The sequence below is a fragment of the Suncus etruscus genome, chromosome 10 (genome assembly GCF_024139225.1).
Source record: "Suncus etruscus isolate mSunEtr1 chromosome 10, mSunEtr1.pri.cur, whole genome shotgun sequence".
Lineage (NCBI taxonomy): Eukaryota > Metazoa > Chordata > Mammalia > Eulipotyphla > Soricidae > Suncus > Suncus etruscus.
The window spans coordinates 80,528,283-80,545,217 of record NC_064857.1 but is presented as its reverse complement, the minus strand read 5'-3'; the positions used below and the strand labels follow the sequence as shown (position 1 = coordinate 80,545,217).

The following is a 16,935-nucleotide window of genomic DNA, read 5'->3' as shown; positions in this document are numbered from 1 at the left end:
CAAGGCAAGTTTCTTACCCACACTCCTTCACTCCTTTCTCTCCAGTCCTTCCCTCCTCCACCTTCTTAATCTTTCTTTTGGTCTTGGGGCCGCCCCCATGGTACTTAAGTCTCACTCCTGGCTCTGCCCTCAAAGATCACTCCTGGTTGTGCTCAGGGGACCCTGTAGGATGTCATTGAGGGAGCTTAGTCCTCTGCCCTATCTCTCCAGCCCTCCACTGATTACTTTTTTCTCTGTATGATTTGGGTAAGAGGCTTCAGAGGGAGTGATGCCTTGAGATACTCTCATTTGTGGGGGCACCTCCTCAAGAAAAAACAAGATTGAGTTAGCCATCAAAATGAGGCCTAAACTCTCTGCACGTGGTTCCAAGCCCACGGCCAACCAGATAAATGTCAGGCCTGCCAGTCGCCCTGGGCTCCAGAGGACTTTGCAAACCCGACTGTCTCCCATGGACCTCCTGTCCCGGGCTGTGTTTTGGCCTTGACACTGTGGTTGCCAGGCAACCGTCTATCCTATAGGAATTCACACCCCTTCTCCCTAGCAGACGCACATTGCATTTCAGAGTGCTCCGTGACACGGGATGTCACCAGTCCGCGCCCTCACAGAAATAACCCCACACACGGAGTCAAAAGTAGCCCAGAGAACTGATACCCACATTTGATCTTATCCCCCTAAAATAGCTTGGTCCTGTTTATGGGGTTGTTTTGGGGGGTGTGCGGGGTCTGGCTGTGTCCGTGACTTCCTCCCACCGGATGGACACTGGCCACTCAGCAGCCCTCAGCGGGAGGACAGTCAGAGTGACTCAGGGCTCCAGCATGATGTCACGGATTGGCAGCTGGGCGGGGTGATGGGGAAGAGGCAACAGCTTGGGAAATCCAGCCGGGACCCTCGGCGCCTTTACCTTGTACTCAGGCAAGGTCAGGTGTGTCTGAGAGCTGGCCTTCAGAAGTTGAAGTGGAGCTTGGGGAGGGCAGGCTGGCCCAGAGAAATGCCCATCATGCCATTTCCAGGGCAGTGGGTTCAGCCATGCCTATGTGCTGGTCTTACCTTGTGAACTTGAGAGAGAGAGAGAGAGAGAGAGAGAGAGAGAGAGAGAGAGAGAGAGAGAGAGAGAGAGAGAGAGAGAGAGAGAGAGAGAGAGAGAGAGAGAGAGAGAGAGAGAGAGAGAGATTCTAGGGCTGCGCAAAACACAGGGGAGGGGTAGGGTTAGACGCTTGCTTTTCAGGTATGTGACAGAGCTGAGTTCAATCCTTGGCATCCCAGAAAATTCTCAGAAGCCCACCAGGAATGATCCATGAACACAAAAGTAAACCAAGAGTAAACCATTAGCACAGCTGGGTGTGGCCTCCAAACTGGACTGGACTGGAGCACAGTCATTGCATGTAGGAGCACAGATTCAACCCTGGAACCTCATGCTCTTCTCCCAAGCACTGCCAAGAGCAACGCCCAGTGTTAGAAGCAGATCCTAAAAGACACATGGCCAAAAGACACATGAAAAAATGCTCCACATCATGAATCATCAGGGATATGCAAATCAAAACAACAATGAGGTACCATCTCATGCCACAGAGACTGGCACACATCACAAAGAATAAGAACAATCAGTGCTGGCGGGGATGGGGAGAGAAAGGAATTCTTTTTTTTTTTTTTTTTTTTTTGGGCCACACTCGGCGGTACTCAGGGGTTACTCCTGGCTGTCTGCTCAGAAATAGCTCCTGGCAGGCAGGGGGGGTGGGGGGGTGGGGGGGGCATATGGGACACTGGGATTCGAACCAGCCACCTTTGGTCCTGGATCGGCTGCTTGCAAGGCAAACGCCGCTGTGCTATCTCTCCGGGCCCAAGAAAGGAATTCTTATTCACTGCTGGTGGGAATGTTGTCTAGCCCAGTCTTTATGGAAAACGATCTGGAGAGTCCTAAGAAAACCTGAAAATTGAGGGGCTGGAGCAATAGCACAATGATAGGGCTTTTGCCTTGCATGCAGAAGGATGGTGGATCGAATCCTAACATCCCATATGGTCCCTGAAGCCTACCAGGGGCAATTTCTGAGTATAGAGCCAGGAGTGGCCCCTGAGCACTGCCAGGTGTGACCCCCCAAAATAAATAAATAAATAAAACTGGAAATTGAACTCCCATATGATCCAGCTATACCATTCCTAGGGATATACCCTAGGAACACAAAAATACAATTCAAAAACTCCTTCCTCACACTAATATTCATTGCAGCAATATTTACAATAGTCAGATTCTGGAAACAACCAGATGCCCTTCAATAGATGAATGGCTAAAGAAACCGTGTTACATATACACAATGGAATATTATGCAGCCGTCAGAAAAAATGAAGTCATGACATTTTCTTATACATGAATGTACATGGAATCTATTATGCTGAATGAAATAAGTCAGAAGGAAAGAGATAGACTCAGAATAGTATCATTCATCTATAGGGGTTTTAAAAAAAGATGAAAGACATTTTTTGTAATAATTTTCAGAGACAATAGAGATGAGGGCTAGAAGGTCCAGCTCACGATATGAAGCGCACCACAAAGATGGGTGAGTGCAGTTAGAAAAATAACTACACTGGGGCCCAGAGAGATATCACAGCGATGTTTGCCTTGCAAGCAGCCGATCCAGGACCAAAGGTGGTTGGTTCGAATCCCGATGTCCCATATGGTCCCCGGTGCCTGCCAGGAGCTATTTCTGAGCAGACAGCCAGGAGTGACCCCTGAGCACCGCCGGGTGTGGCCCAAAAACCAAAACAAACAAACAAAAAAACAACTACACTGACAACAAACATAACAATGTGAATGAATGAGGAAAGTGGAAAGCCTGTCTAGAGTACAGGTAGGTGTGGGTGGGGAGGTGGGAGATTTGGGGCATTGGTGATGGGAATATTGCACTGGTGAAGGGGGGTGTTCTTGTTTTTTGTTTTGTTTTGTTTTGTTTTGTTTTGTTTTTGGAGGATTACACCCGGCAGCACTCAGGGGTTACTCCTGGCTTTATGCTCAGAAATTGCTCCTGGTAGGCTTGGGGGACCATATGGGATGCCGGGATTTGAACCACCATCCTTCTGCGCCTAAGGCAAACGCCTTACCGCTGTGTTCTCTCCAACCCCTGGGTGTTCTTTATATGACTGAAACCTAACTACAATTATGTTTGTAATCAATTGTATAAATAAAGATATTTTAAAAAAGTATGTATGCTCAGTGTGGCCTCAAACCTAAAAAAAAAAGCTCATTAGGGAATAAGTATGTGCTCTGCTTGCAGGAAGCTGGTTTGCTTTCTGGCATTTCAGGGTTCCCTGTCCACTTCCAGGAAACCCCTGTTTAACTCTTCTTTGTTTGTTTGTTTTTGGGCCACACCCAGCAGTGCTCAGGGGTTACTCCTGGCTGTCTGCTCAGAAATAGCTCCTGGCAGGCACGGGGGTACTGGATCGGCTGTTTGTGCTATCTCTCTGGCCCCTACCCCTGTTTAATTCTAAAACTGAAATACATCTGAGGCAGTTGTAATTTTCTGAGTATTACTAGGTGTGGCCCCACCCAAAGGGTTATAACAAAACTCTTCTTTGGGCATACAGTGCTCTGGGATACCCACATTTCAAGTCTGGGTGTGTTTTCTCTCTAAATGGTCACAGTCGTCCCTTGGGGTGTCATTTTAGGGAACATTTCCTTGGCCTTTAGGTTTATTCTCTCTCCCTCCCTCCCCCCTCCTTATCCCACATATGCTTAGAATTAGCATCTCCCTCAATAAAACTTCTGGGGCTGGGAACATATAGCAGATGAGGCACTGGTCTTACCTGGTCTGATCCTTAATGGCACAGAGGGGCCCTGACCCCTGCTAGGAGAAAGCCCTGAGCACTTCTGAGTGTGCTCCAAAATAAAATTAGAAACGCTGGACCAGAGTGATAGGACAGTGGGTAGGGTGCTTGCCTTGCTCAAAGCTGACCCAGGGTTTTTTTTTTTTGTTTTGTTTTGTTTTTTAGTTTTTGGGTCACACCTGGCAGTGCTCAGGGGTTACTCCTGGCTCCACGCTCAGAAATCGCTCCTGGCAGGCTCGGGGGACCATATGGGATGCCGGGATTCGAACCAATGACCTTCTGCACGAAAGGAAGGCAAATGCCTTATCTCCATGTTATCTCTCTGGCCCCAGACCTGTTTTCTATTTCAGGTATACCATGTGATCTCCTCCGGCCGGAGAGATAGCATGGAGGTAAGGCTTTTGCCTTGCATGCAGAAGGTCAATGGTTTAAATCCTGGCATCCCATCTTGTTCCCCAAGCCTTCCAGGAGCAATTTCTGAGCATAAAGCCAGGAGTAACCCCTGAGTGCTGCCAGGTGTGACCCAAAAACCAAAAACAAAACAAAACAAAAAAAAACCCCAAAAAACCATGTGATCTCCCAGCACCACCAAGAGTGATTCCTGAGTGCAGAGCTAGGAGCCCGAGCAGCACAGACTCAAACCAACCAACCAACCAGCCAAAGATGCCATCCACTTCCTGCCTACATGGTTTGGAGCCCAGAAAGGTTTCTCCCCTCGGTTCCTGCTGGCTGTGTCCTGCCTCGTTGCTGATATTGGGGAATGTCCCTGAATTTATCCAGGGGCAGGACCTACAGAATTTCTTCCCACAGGGCTGATACACCTGGCTAGATAATTGGTCAGGGTCCTTACACCTGGCCACAGTGTTGTGTTAAGGTACCCCCAAAATGTGGGGGAATCTCCAGAACGATGCACCAGGGTGGGTGGCACTTAGCACATTTGACGGTGGGGATGGAACTCTGGGCTTCACATTGCAGAGCAACCCCCAAGCTCGCCTTCCATCCCTCTGATTTTGCCCAGCCATGGAAATGTGGCTCTTGTGACTTGAAAAACGTCTCAGACGCAGTGGTGCTGCCAGGCTCTCGGCCCAGCAGCCATGCTAGCACCCAAGTCCACCTCTAGGCCCAAGGCTTCTGAATCAGTCACACATGCACAAACTTCCTCTTTCCTTTGGCTTTTCTCATGCTTCTGTTTTCTGTATGGCTATCCTCATGGTTGTGCACTGATAACTTTTTGTTTTGTTTTGGGGCCATACCTGGCAGTGCTCAGGCCTTACTCCTGGCTCTCTGCACACAAGAATCACTCCTGGCAACCTTGGGACCATATGGGATGCCGAGGATTGAACCCATGTTGACTATGTGCAGTGCAAGCACCCTACCCGATATTCTATTTCTCTGACCCAATGTGCACTGATATCTCACTATGTTTTTTACCCATATTTCTCTTATGAGTTGGCATTGTATATATATATATATGTATATATATATATATATATATATCTCAAATCAGGTCTCATGCTTCAAGGCACATCACCATTGAGATTCATCCCGTGCCAAGCATATACAATCTATCTTTTAAATAGAAGAGCTTTTGGGCCATTAGTGTATCTTCTTTGAAGAAATATCTATTCAGACAGTTTCATCATTTAAAAAAATCAGGTCATTTGGCCTTTTGTTGTTGCATAATGGGAGTTCTTTATCTGCTCAGGATGGTTATGCTTTATCAGATCAGTGATTCCCTCCCAATCTGTGGGTTCCCTTCACTGTTCATTGTTTCCTGTAATGTGTAGATCATTGGTCGGTGTTTGAGTATAATACGAAGCAGGCGAGATCATGAAAGAGAAGAATGGAATCAATTAATCACGCTTCTTGCCATCAAATGCAGCCCTCTGAATTGAGGCAGGAATTCAATTAGGGGTTAGGGAGGTGGCAGGCCAGGATGTGTTCCTGACATGTAGGAAAAATGGCACCCAAAAGCAAACCAAGAGGCTGGAGTGATAGCACAGTAGGTAGGATGCTTGTCAGCATATGGTTGACCTGAATTGGACCAGCAAACCATATGGTCTTCAGAGCAGCATCAGGAGTAATCCTTGAGCTCAGAGCCAGGAGTAACCCCTAAGCAATACTCAGTGTAGCCCTCAAACCAAAATAGTCCTCCAACTCAACACAAGTTTGGCCTTTATTCTGTCTTGCCTTTTTTTTGTTTGTTTGTTTGTTTTGGGACACATCAGTGGTGCACAGGGGTTACTCCTGGCTCTGCTCTCAGAAATCGCACCTGACATGCTTGGGAGACCATATGGGATGCTGGTTATCGAACCAGGGTTCATCCTGGGTCGGCCCTATGCAAGGCAAATGCCCTACTACTGTGCTATTGCTCAGGCCCCTGGCCTGCCTTTGTTTTGAACATACACCTATCATTTTATTTCTCTCCCTTCACATTTGTCTGAGATCATTCTTTTTCTTTTTCTTTTTTTTTTTCCTTTTGGGTCACACCCACCCAGTAGCGCTCAGGGATTACTCCTGGCTCCGTGCTCAGAAATCTCTCCTGGCAGGCTCAGGAATGCCGAGATTCGAACCACCGACCTTCTGAATGCAAGGCAAACGCTTCATCTCCATGCTATCTCTCTGGCCCCCCTGAGATCATTTCTTTAGAAAAAACTATTTAGAGGCAGGAGATACAGTAGTACAGCAGGGAAGGCGTTGGAACTGAGCTCGATATCACATATAGTCCCCTGAACCTCCCCAGCAGTGACCCTTGAGCACAGAGCCATCAGGAAACCCTGGACACTGCTGAGTGTACTCCCCCCCCACCCCCAAAGGCTTTGTATACAGGCGGTAGGACTCAGGATGACTCAGTGGCCAAACATCAGCCTTGCAAATGAGTCTTGAGTTAGCACTGCCCACATGCATTATGTGCAGTCCCTACAATCCCACCATAGTGGATCCCTATAGAGTGTATGGCCCCAGGAGCATCATGGGACTGCAGTGAAAGTAGGTGACCCCTGACAGGTACCCTGCAGAGTGTCCCAGCTGATGAGTGGCTCTGGGCCGAATCTCCCCAACACAACAGTAAGGGGAGGGGGAAAAGAAGAGAGGAACATTGCTGCTGTTTTTCATGATGTCCTAACTCAGAGGCTGGCATCCCCAGATGCACAAACATGATGCTCCCTTTGCAGCGAGGCATGACCACTGAGCCCACACAGGCCTCCAGTGCCTGGTTCCTCTTGGGCTGGCTTAGGGGTGTTTGTTGGGTGAGCTTTAGGGAGTGATAGGGCTTTCCTATAGCTCATCTAAGCTCTAAACCCTGCAAGGTTGATGGTGCTGCCTCTGTTGAATGGACAGAGAACTGGGCTCAGAGATGCTAAACTTCTCATCCAAATTTGCCCAACTGGAGACAGAGCTATACAACAGCAGCGAGCATGGTTTTTATCTTGTCCTCAGTCAACCCTGGTTTGATCCCCAGCACCACATAGGGTCCCCTAAATATCCGCAAAATTGACCATTGAGCTATGAACGGGGAATCTGATCTGAACATAAGTGGTGAGTCCAAAAACAACAAACAGCTTGGTTGCAAGCTTCCAGACTCCCCACAAGTTGCTCGGTTAGAGAAGCTGGCGAGTGGGGTCTCTCTGATGCTGAAATCTCGGATTTTCCCGATACCAGACAACATCATCCAGTAGCCAGCTGCCACCGGCAACCCCCGGTGGGAGCAGCCCTGGCTGGCCTCAGGGTACTGCCCCATGCAGATACCCCCACGTTGGGTCACAGATACTGGAGCTAGGACAGGCCGGAGCACAGAGCAGGCTCTGGAATTTCTGGCTCCCCGGAAGAAGGCAGGGCTCGCCCGGCTCCTGGCTGTCTGCTGGAGAACAGGGGCGGCCCTCTCGGGATTCTCACGCAGCCCTTCGCAGAATGTGCCCCTTCACCCAGTCTCTAAGCAACCGCCCTGCGCGGCGGGCAGGAAGCGATCCATTAATGATACCTTACGAAACCCTCACTGAAAATAATTACACCCTCCTCCGAGCCTGGCGTGTCAAAACACGCGCGGATGCGGGGTGCGGGCAGAGCCCAGGGCCAGGCCCCTTCTTTCCAGCCCCACCTCACTTCTCCACCGACCTTCCCTTCCTTCCACTCTGGGGCTTTCTGCCCTCACCCTGGGTAGGCAGAATTGGGTGTCATGCACTCACCCACACTTTGTCTCTCAGGAGTGTCCCAGGGCCCTGAGGATGAACACCCCAGGATTGCCCCAGAGGGATAATGAGATAGGAGGCTCTTCCTTAAAGAGGGCTACAACATCAGTACAGTGGTGGGAGGTGGGGGCAGGCAGCACCAGCTCTGACCCCTGCTTTTAGCTAGAGCTGGTAATTTTCTCTCCCCAGCACCTCAATTTCCTCTTGTACCAAGCGACCAGTTATTATGGGGCACACTCACCCAGGGCCCCCTCTCTCCAGGAACCAGCATGCACCAGGGCTCTATGGACTCCAAACGTGTGGTGAGTGAAAAATGCAAACACAGAGACTCAGCAGAGACTCAGGAACGAGGCAAGAGGAGGGCTTTCAAAGTTTGAGGGCCAGAAGGGGGCCAGGTGAGAGCAGACACAATAAAGGACACAGGGGCTCTTTGGTGGAACTGGTGGAACTTGCCAGGATGCAGGTTGCCCCCAAGCTCTACCCTGAACAGAAGTCTATAGGTCGGTTGATCCATCTGTCTGTCTGCTCCTCTCTCCTCCCTGGCCTGCACAAGAGATCTGTGGAACAAAGGAGAATGGTGAGATAGGTCCGGCAAGATGGATCTCGCAGACTTCTGGCCTCAGATTTAGGAGGCAGCAGGGGAGCGGCAAGGAAGCATGGTGGGCACCGGATGTGTCTCCTTCCTAGGAAGCCCTGCTGGCTTCCCTTTGGACCAACAGAAAGAGTCTAACTGGACTGATTGGGGCGGCTCCTTGTCTCTGGCATGCTCGTGGTCCCGAGGTTGTGCTAGTTCAGAACTAATGCCCTTACAGTCATCTTACAGAGCATCCTCTGAGCTGGTGCCAGGCTTTCCTACACGGTGTCCCCAGCCACGGAATAGCGAGGTTGGAAGTCAGGGTCAGGGACTCTGTGCACAGGAGAGCAGCACTCATCAAGGCATTCACAGGGGTGCCTTAGCCCTTTCTGTGACCTGTCCAAGGCCCTTTCCAAGCTGAGAGCAAGAAAGAAATGGCTTCTTCCTTTTTTTTTTTTTTTTTTTTTTGGTCAGCTTGTAATTTTCTCGAATTACTAGATATAAAAGGCATTAAAAAAAAACTTCTTTAAACACTGGTTACAAGGTTAATAACACAGTTGTTATTATCAAAGATATAAAGTTGTTCATGATTGAGTTTCAGGCATATAATGTACAATACCCTTCCCCAGTGCACAGTTCCTACCACCAATGTCCCCAGTTGCCCACCCCACTGCCTGTCTCTAGGGCAGATGTTTTTCTTCTCTTTCTCTTCCCTCCCCTCTCTCCTTTCTTTCCCCCCTTTAGACATTGTGGTTTGCAATATTGTTACTGAAGGAGTACCATGCCTATCACTTTATCTCCTTTCAGCACCCAATTTTTGTCTAGAGGGATCAGTTCCAACTATCGTTGTAGTGTTTCCTTCTCTGCCTGACTTGCACCCTCTTGCTATTTGTGGCAAGCTTCTTACCATGGACTGATTCTCTTGGCCCTTGTCTCTATCGTCTCTAGACATTATTACCATGCTATCATTTTTTAAATATCCTACAAATGAGAGATCATTCTATATCTATCCCTCTCCTTCTGACTCATTTCGCTCAGCATAATTCTTTCCCTATCCATCCATATCTAAGCAAATTTCATTACTTGATTTTTTTTCCCTAACAGCTGCATAGTATTCCATTGTGTAGATGTACCTCTTTATCCTCTCATCTGCTCATGAACACTTGGGTTATTCCCAGATTCTGGCTATTGTGACTAGTGCTACAATATACCTAAGAATGCAGAGGAAAAAGGCATCTTTTTTATTTTATTTTTTGTTTTGGGTTGCATCCAACTGTGCTCAGGGTTTACTTTTGTCTCTGTGCTCAGTGATCGCTTCTGCTGCAGCTTCAGGAATGATATGGGGAGCCAGGGATTGAACCCTGGTTGACCATACAAAGCATGCACCTTCTTCCCCTGTACTCTCTGCCCTTATGAGCATAAAAAAACAAAACAAAACAAACAAAACAAAACAAAACAAACTTTGGGTTACAATAGAGACGAGGATTAGGAGGATTGGTCCATGATAGGACACTTGCCACCAAGAGTACAGAGTGCAGTTAGGGCAGAGAAGGGAACACTATGACAATGATAGTTGGAAATGATCCCTCTCAACAAGAACTGGGTGCTGAAAGGAGGTAAAGTGATATGCAAACCACTGCTTAAAAGGAAGAGAGAGGGGCCGGAGAGAGAGCACAGCGGTAGGGCATTTGCCTTGCAAGCAGCTGATCCAGGATGATGGTAGTTCAAAGCCCAGCATCCCATATGGTCCCCTGTGCCTGTCAGGAGCGATTGCTGAGCACAGAGCCAGGAGTAACCCTGAGTGCTGTCAGGTGTGACCCAAAAAAACAAAAAACAAACAAAAAAACACCAGACAGACAAACAAACAAACAAAAAACCCAAGGGGGAGAGAGAGAGATGGAGAGAGAAAGAGAGAAGAAAAAGATCTGCCACAGGGCACACGGGGAGGGAAACTGGGAACATTGGCGACAGGATATGTACACTATTAAAGGGATGGGTATTGTACACTGTATGACTAAAACTCAATCATGAACAGCTTTGGAATTGTGTATTACATAGCAATTTAATTAAAAATGTATTTTAGGGGCTGGAGAGATAGCATGGAGGTAAGGCGTTTGCCTTGCATGCAGAAGGACGGTGGTTTGAATCCTGGTGTCCCATATGGTCCCTCGAGCCTGCCAAGAGCAATTTCTAAGCATGGAGCCAGGAGTAACCCCTGAGCGCTGCTGGGTGTGACCCAAAAACTAAAAAAAAAAAAAAAAAAAAAATGTATCTTATATAATCCTATCCAAGGGGCTGGAGCAGTGGCACAAGCGGTAGGGAGTTTGCCTTGCATGCACTAACCTAGGACAGACCACATATCTCATGTGGTCCCCCAAGCTAGGGGCAATTTCTTTTTTTTTTTTTTTTTGTGGTTTTTTTGGGTCACACCCGGCAGTGTTCAGGGGTTATTTCTGGCTCCAGGCTCAGAAATTGCTCCTGGCAGGCACGGGGGACCATATGGGACGCTGGGATTTGAACCGATGACCTCCTGCATGAAAGGCAAACGCCTTACCTCCATGCTATCTCTCCGGCCCCTAGGGGCAATTTCTGAGCACATAGCTAGGTGTAACCACTGAGCATCACCCCCCCCCCCAAAATCCTATCCAAAAAGTTTACCCCCTTGTGCTCGCTTCGGCAGCACATATACAAAATGTTTACCTCCACTTGGGGACTTTCTTTTTGTATTGCCTAATTTATTTTGTTTGAGGGTCCTCCTTGGCAGTGCTAGAGACCATGCGGAGACCATGAAGAGATACAGGTATCTCTTCCTCTTCCTCTTTGGCTCTTTTTCTTTTTTTTCTTTCTTTTTTTTTTTTTTTTTTTTGGTTTTTGGGCCACACCCGTTTGACGCTCAAGGGTTACTCCTGGCTATGTGCTCAGAAATCGCCCCTGGCTTGGTGGGACCATATGGGACGCCGGGGATCGAACCGCGGTCCATTTCTTGGTAGCGCTTACAAGGCAGACACCTTATCTCTAGTGCCACCTTCCCGGCCCCCCTTTTTGGCCCTTTTTCATCTAGATTGCCATGCCATGTCTCGATGTGCATCTTATGCCTTTCTACCCAGAGGGATCCTGCCTAAAAGTTAATTAACATGCTTCACCCTACATTCTATTTTTTCTTGAGTGCATATCCTGGGAGGGTTTTTTTTTTTTTTTTTGGTTTTTGGGTTTTTGGGTCACATCCGGCAGCACTCAGGGGTTACTCCTGGCTCTATGCTTAGAAATCGCCCCTGGCAGGCACAGAGGACCATATGGGATGCCTGGATTCGAACCACTGTCCTTCTGCATGAAAGGCAAACAAACACCTTACCTTCAGGCTATCTCTCCGGCCCCTGGGTGGGTTATTCTTGGCTTTGCACATAGGAATCACTACTGAAAGGGCTGGGAACCATCTCTGGTACTGGGGATCCTACTTGGGTTGGCTGCATGCAACAAAGCAAGTGCCTTGCCTGCTGTACTATCTCTCTAGCCCCATCATTCTAATCTTTTAAACAAAAAAAATTTTTTTTGTTTGTTTTTGTTTTTGGGTCACACCTGGCAGTGCTCAGGGGTTACTCCTGGCTCTACGCTCAGAAATTACTCCTGGCAGGCTCGGGGGACCATATGAGATGCCGGATTCGAACCACCGTCCTTCTGCATGCAAGGCAAACACCCTACCTCCATGCTATCTCTCCGGCCCCATTATACAAAATTTCTTAAAAATGTTTTTTCTTTTTCTTACTACAACGAAAAACAAGCAGTTTTACTTGGTGTGTCATTTATTTGTCTTTGAAAGTTTCTTAATGAGACTCACCAGTTTCTAAGTAGCCAAAAGATTGCTTTCTGGATGTTGGAACATTGTATGACTAAAATTCAATCATGAACAACGCTGTAACTGTGTCTCACTGGTGATTCAACTAAAAACATTTGTTAACATTGTTAAATGAAACAAATTAAACATTTGTTAAATTAACATTTGTTAATTAAAAAATTAACATTCTCAAGAGAAAAAAAGAAGATTGCTTTCCGTTGTCTTCTCTCTGCTCTTAGTAACTCTAGAGACCAAACATAGCATTTTTTTTTTTTGGGTGAAAGTCTGAAGGTCTGGGCCACCAATTGCCCCAACAGCCCTGTTGTCTCTAGGGCTCCCAGTTCCCCCTGGCCAGGGAGGGGAAGTGGTAATCTCAGTTCCCTGCCTCCCCCCTCCCACCCAAGCAGCCTTCCCCAGGCCTCCTGCCAGCAAGAGTCCAGATAGAGAAGCTATATCTGCAGAATTTTCCAGAAGTTGTGGGGCTCTGGCCCCAGTGGCAGACAGGCACAAGTCCAGCAGAGACGCCAGCTTATCTCTTAGGCCTCTGAGGCTGTCTCCAGAAAATGGGCCTGCGGGGGGCTGGCTCCAGGGACAGCCGCCCAACTTTCCGGTTGGCTCCATTCAGTCCCCATGGCTCCAGCTGTCTATTATTTGTTAAACATGGGGCTGTGTGTGTGTGTGTGTGTGTGTGTGTGTGTGCGTGTGTAAGTACCTCCTCAGCAACACATAGCAGGGAGTGAAGCCCCCCAGAGACCCCAGGGCTCCAAAGCTCCTGTTCCATGCCCCCACAACACACCCACGTCCAGATGTCAGACTTGTCCTGCTTCCTGACCTTGGGTCCCAGCTTATCTGTGCTCTCCTCTCTGTGCTCAAGTTTTCTTCTTTCTCCCTGTAAAAACCCTTAAAGGGGGGCCGGGCGGTGGCGCTAAAGGTAAGGTGCCTGCCTTACCTGCGCTAGCCTAGGACGGACCTCGGTTCGATCCCCCGGCATCCCATATGGTCCCCCAAGCTAGGAGCGACTTCTGAGTGCATAGCCAGGAGTAACCCCTGAGCGTCACCGAGTGTGGCCCAAAAACCAAAAAAAAAAAAAAAAAAAAAAAACCCTTAAAGAAAAATGTATCCTGAATTAGTTATAGATAAAAGTGCTTTTAGGGGGAAAAGAGAGAGAGAGAGAGAGAGAGAGAGAGAGAGAGAGAGAGAGAGAGAGAGTTGAACACATGCTTATATTCAATCCCCCATCACCACAAGATTTCCTAAAGCACAGAGCAGTGGCCCCAAAGCATAACTGGACCTGGCCCCTCAAAAATCGACCAAATAAGTGTTTTCAGGAAAAATGTCCACTCAATGATGATAGAAAGTGTCTGTCCTTCAACCCCCTGGGTCTTAGGATATTTCCAGCACCCAGCACCTCCCTTACCTCCCAGAATTCCCTCAAGAAAGTGAGCACTGACTTACTCCAAAAACAGTTCTTATATCACCCTGACTAACCAGGCAACAGCAATTGTCTACTTTTAGGGCCGGATTCTCTGCAATGTTAACTGATGACACAACACACCACCCAGTCTTCGACACAGGACCTGTACAGAAACCAGGATCTATAACTACAGAAACCTGACAGCAACAACTGTGAGACTGAAGAGCTGACCACCAAGAATGACTAGAGGGTTGGACAACCAAGTATGCCTGGAGCCTTGAGTTGGTCTTATGCCAAGGTGCTTTGGGGGTAAGATCTCCTTGTTTTTTAGGTGTTTATTTCCGATTTCTTCCATATTTTGCTGTGCCTATGCAAATGACAATTGCCACACACACTTTTCTTAAATGTATTTCCCATCTCTGGAGAAAAAAATGAGAGCATACTAAATCTTCAGCTATTGCATTAATGACTTAATAGCAGATACAATAAATTTCACAAATATAACTGCTAATGAATTCTCTCCTCTTCTTCCAATTTTTAAATTCTCTGTTCACTTTCTATTACTTTTTTTTTTGGGGGGGGGGGTCATACCCGGCAGCGCTCGGGTTACTCCTGGCAGAAATCAGAAATCAGAAACTCAGAAATCGCTCCTGGCAGGCTCAGGGGACTATGTGGGATACCTGAATTCGAACCACCATCCTTCTGCATGCAAGGCAAATGTCCTACCTCCATGCTATCTCTCTGGCCCCACAATTCCCACTTTAAAAAAAAAAAAAGAAAATGAGCACTAGAGGCTCCCCAGCTTCTTGCACTGGTACACTGGTACCCCATCTTGCATCCTATGGGCCACTACACAGCACAGCTCATCTTTGCTTGGTGGGGTTCTCAGGACAGAACAGTTGGGCAAGGTCACAGGCCTTGTTTTCTTAAAGAATGTCTATGGGAGTGCTCGCTTCGGCAGCACAAATACTAGAAACGATACAGAGAAGATTAGCATGGCCCCTGCACAAGAATGTCTATAGGGTCCAGGTCTGAGAGAGAGAGAGAGAGAGAGAGAGAGAGAGAGAGAGAGAGAGAGAGAGAGAGAGAGAGAGAGAGAGAGAGAGAGAGAGAGAGAGCTCCTTCCCATCCAGGTTAGTCACGCAGGCCAGGCAGGAATTCTTTCTCCATCCTCACCCACGCACCCTGGGGGCAGCCGAACAGACAGTCCCAGTCTCCTCTCTGGCGTGATTTCTCGGTGAGCACCGATTATGCTAGCACACCCCAAAATATTTGACCTGGGGCTGGAGCAATATAGCACAGCAGTTCAGATGCTTGCCTTGCACGCAGCCACTCCTGTTTGATAATATTTGGCATCCCATATGATCCCCCAAGCACTGCCAGGAATGATTCCTGAGCACAGGGCCAGGAGTAACCCCTGAGCACTGCCGGGTGAAGTCTAAAGCCAATCCCCCAAAATAACCCCAAACAAACAAAATATTTGGCTTGGTCAGAGGCCCAAATGGGGATTTTTGTCTCAATCTTCTCTGCCTGGTTTGCTCATCTGCTCTTGGTGCTTCTTGCCTTACTGGGGTAAAGGTGGGGTGCCCCCTTCTCCATCGGCCTCTTCCACTGCCTTTGAGGACAACCTCTTTGACCAGAGGCTTCTTCCAAAAATTTTTTTGTTCGTTTGTTTTGGGGTCACACCCGGCAGCACTCGGGTTAATCCTGGCATTGCGCTCCAGGCAGGCATGGGAGACCATATTGGATGCCGGGATTCAAACCACCATCCTGTATTGGCTGCATGCAAGGCAAACGCCCTACAGCCCTTCTTCCAAAAGAAAGTTTTTTTTGGTCACACCGAGCTGTGCTCAGGGGATATTCCTGGCTCTATGCTCAGAAATCACTCTTGGCAGGCTTAGGGGACCATGTGGGATGTCGGGATTTGAACCACCATCCTTCTGCATGCAAGGCAAATGCCCTACCTCCATGCTATCTCTCCAGCCCCCCCTTCTTCCTAAATTTTTAAAAAAATTTTCTCACACTGCATTCCTACATTCTAAAAGGCTTATAAAAATCCTTGCTGTTTATGGGGGAAGGACATCACACAGGCCCATTCTCTGCGCTATCTGTAAGTCTTGCATCACTAGGGTATGGAGATTACAGCTCTGCTTTTATAGCCAAGCAAATTGAGGCTCAGAGAGGGAAGGGACGTTGCCCAAGGTCAGAGTGGGGAAGTGGTGGGGCTGAGACTCCAGTCAGGGTGCATGGGGGAAACGAGGTGCTAGCAAAGGTGGCACACAGCCCCCTGCCCCTGTCCTCTGCTCCTGGACAAACTCTGGGTGGAGGGACAGGCGAGATTGGCACCTCTAGCTCCAGCACATTTGATGAGAAGCAGAAGAGGGAGTTCTGGGAACTCTGGAAATGGGGAAGACTGGAGCCCTTGCAAAAAAAGGCACAGCTCAAAGACTCATGAATTGAATGTGCCCCGCAGGCCTAGAACTTTCCACGAGCCTTTGATGCCTCCTGATCCCAAGGCCAGGCCAGGCCCTGGGGCAGGGAGGGGGGTCTCATGACTCAGCATGGCAGTTGCGGCCACTTTCAAGTCTCCAGCCTTACCCTGGGCCCCAGGGTGGCCTAGTGTGCTTGGGGCTGCAGAGCCAGACTGTCTGGATTCAAGTCCCAGCTCAGTCATTTTCTGTCTGGCTGCCTGGAGCAAGTTAGTCTTCTCAGCTGCCGTTTGCCTGTAAAGTTGTGAGCAAAGATAGTGCTTCCCACCTCTGCACTTTGGTGATGCAAGAGCTCTCTGACTTCAGAGGGGTAATGAGGATAGAGTTCCTGAAAGCAGGGGCTTGCTGGAATGCTTGCCCTTGAACCAATGGCCAAGGACACTGAAGGTCTGGGGTAGGGGGGATCCTGTCTTGTTCCTCTGAACTTTGGCAAAAATTCGACTCTGCTCAGTGATGGGTTTGCATGGAAATTCTCCACAGAGTTGAAGACAGTCCCATTTACTCTTTTTTTTTTTTTTTTTTTTGGTTTTTGGGCCACACCCGTTTAATGCTCAGGGGTTACTCCTGGCTATGTGCTCAGAAGTCGCTCATGGCTTGGGGGGACCATATGGGACGCCGGGGGA

The 16,935-nt window shown here is 48.4% G+C and overlaps 1 protein-coding gene and 1 pseudogene across 1 annotated transcript in view; one reads left to right on the top strand and one right to left on the bottom strand.

Moving 5' to 3' along the window:
- SMAD2 (SMAD family member 2) overlaps positions 1-16,935 on the bottom strand; it is a 961,241-nt gene that overhangs the window by 932,230 nt on the left and 12,076 nt on the right. The window lies entirely within an intron of this gene.
- Positions 14,769-14,838, top strand: LOC126021777 (uncharacterized; annotated as a pseudogene).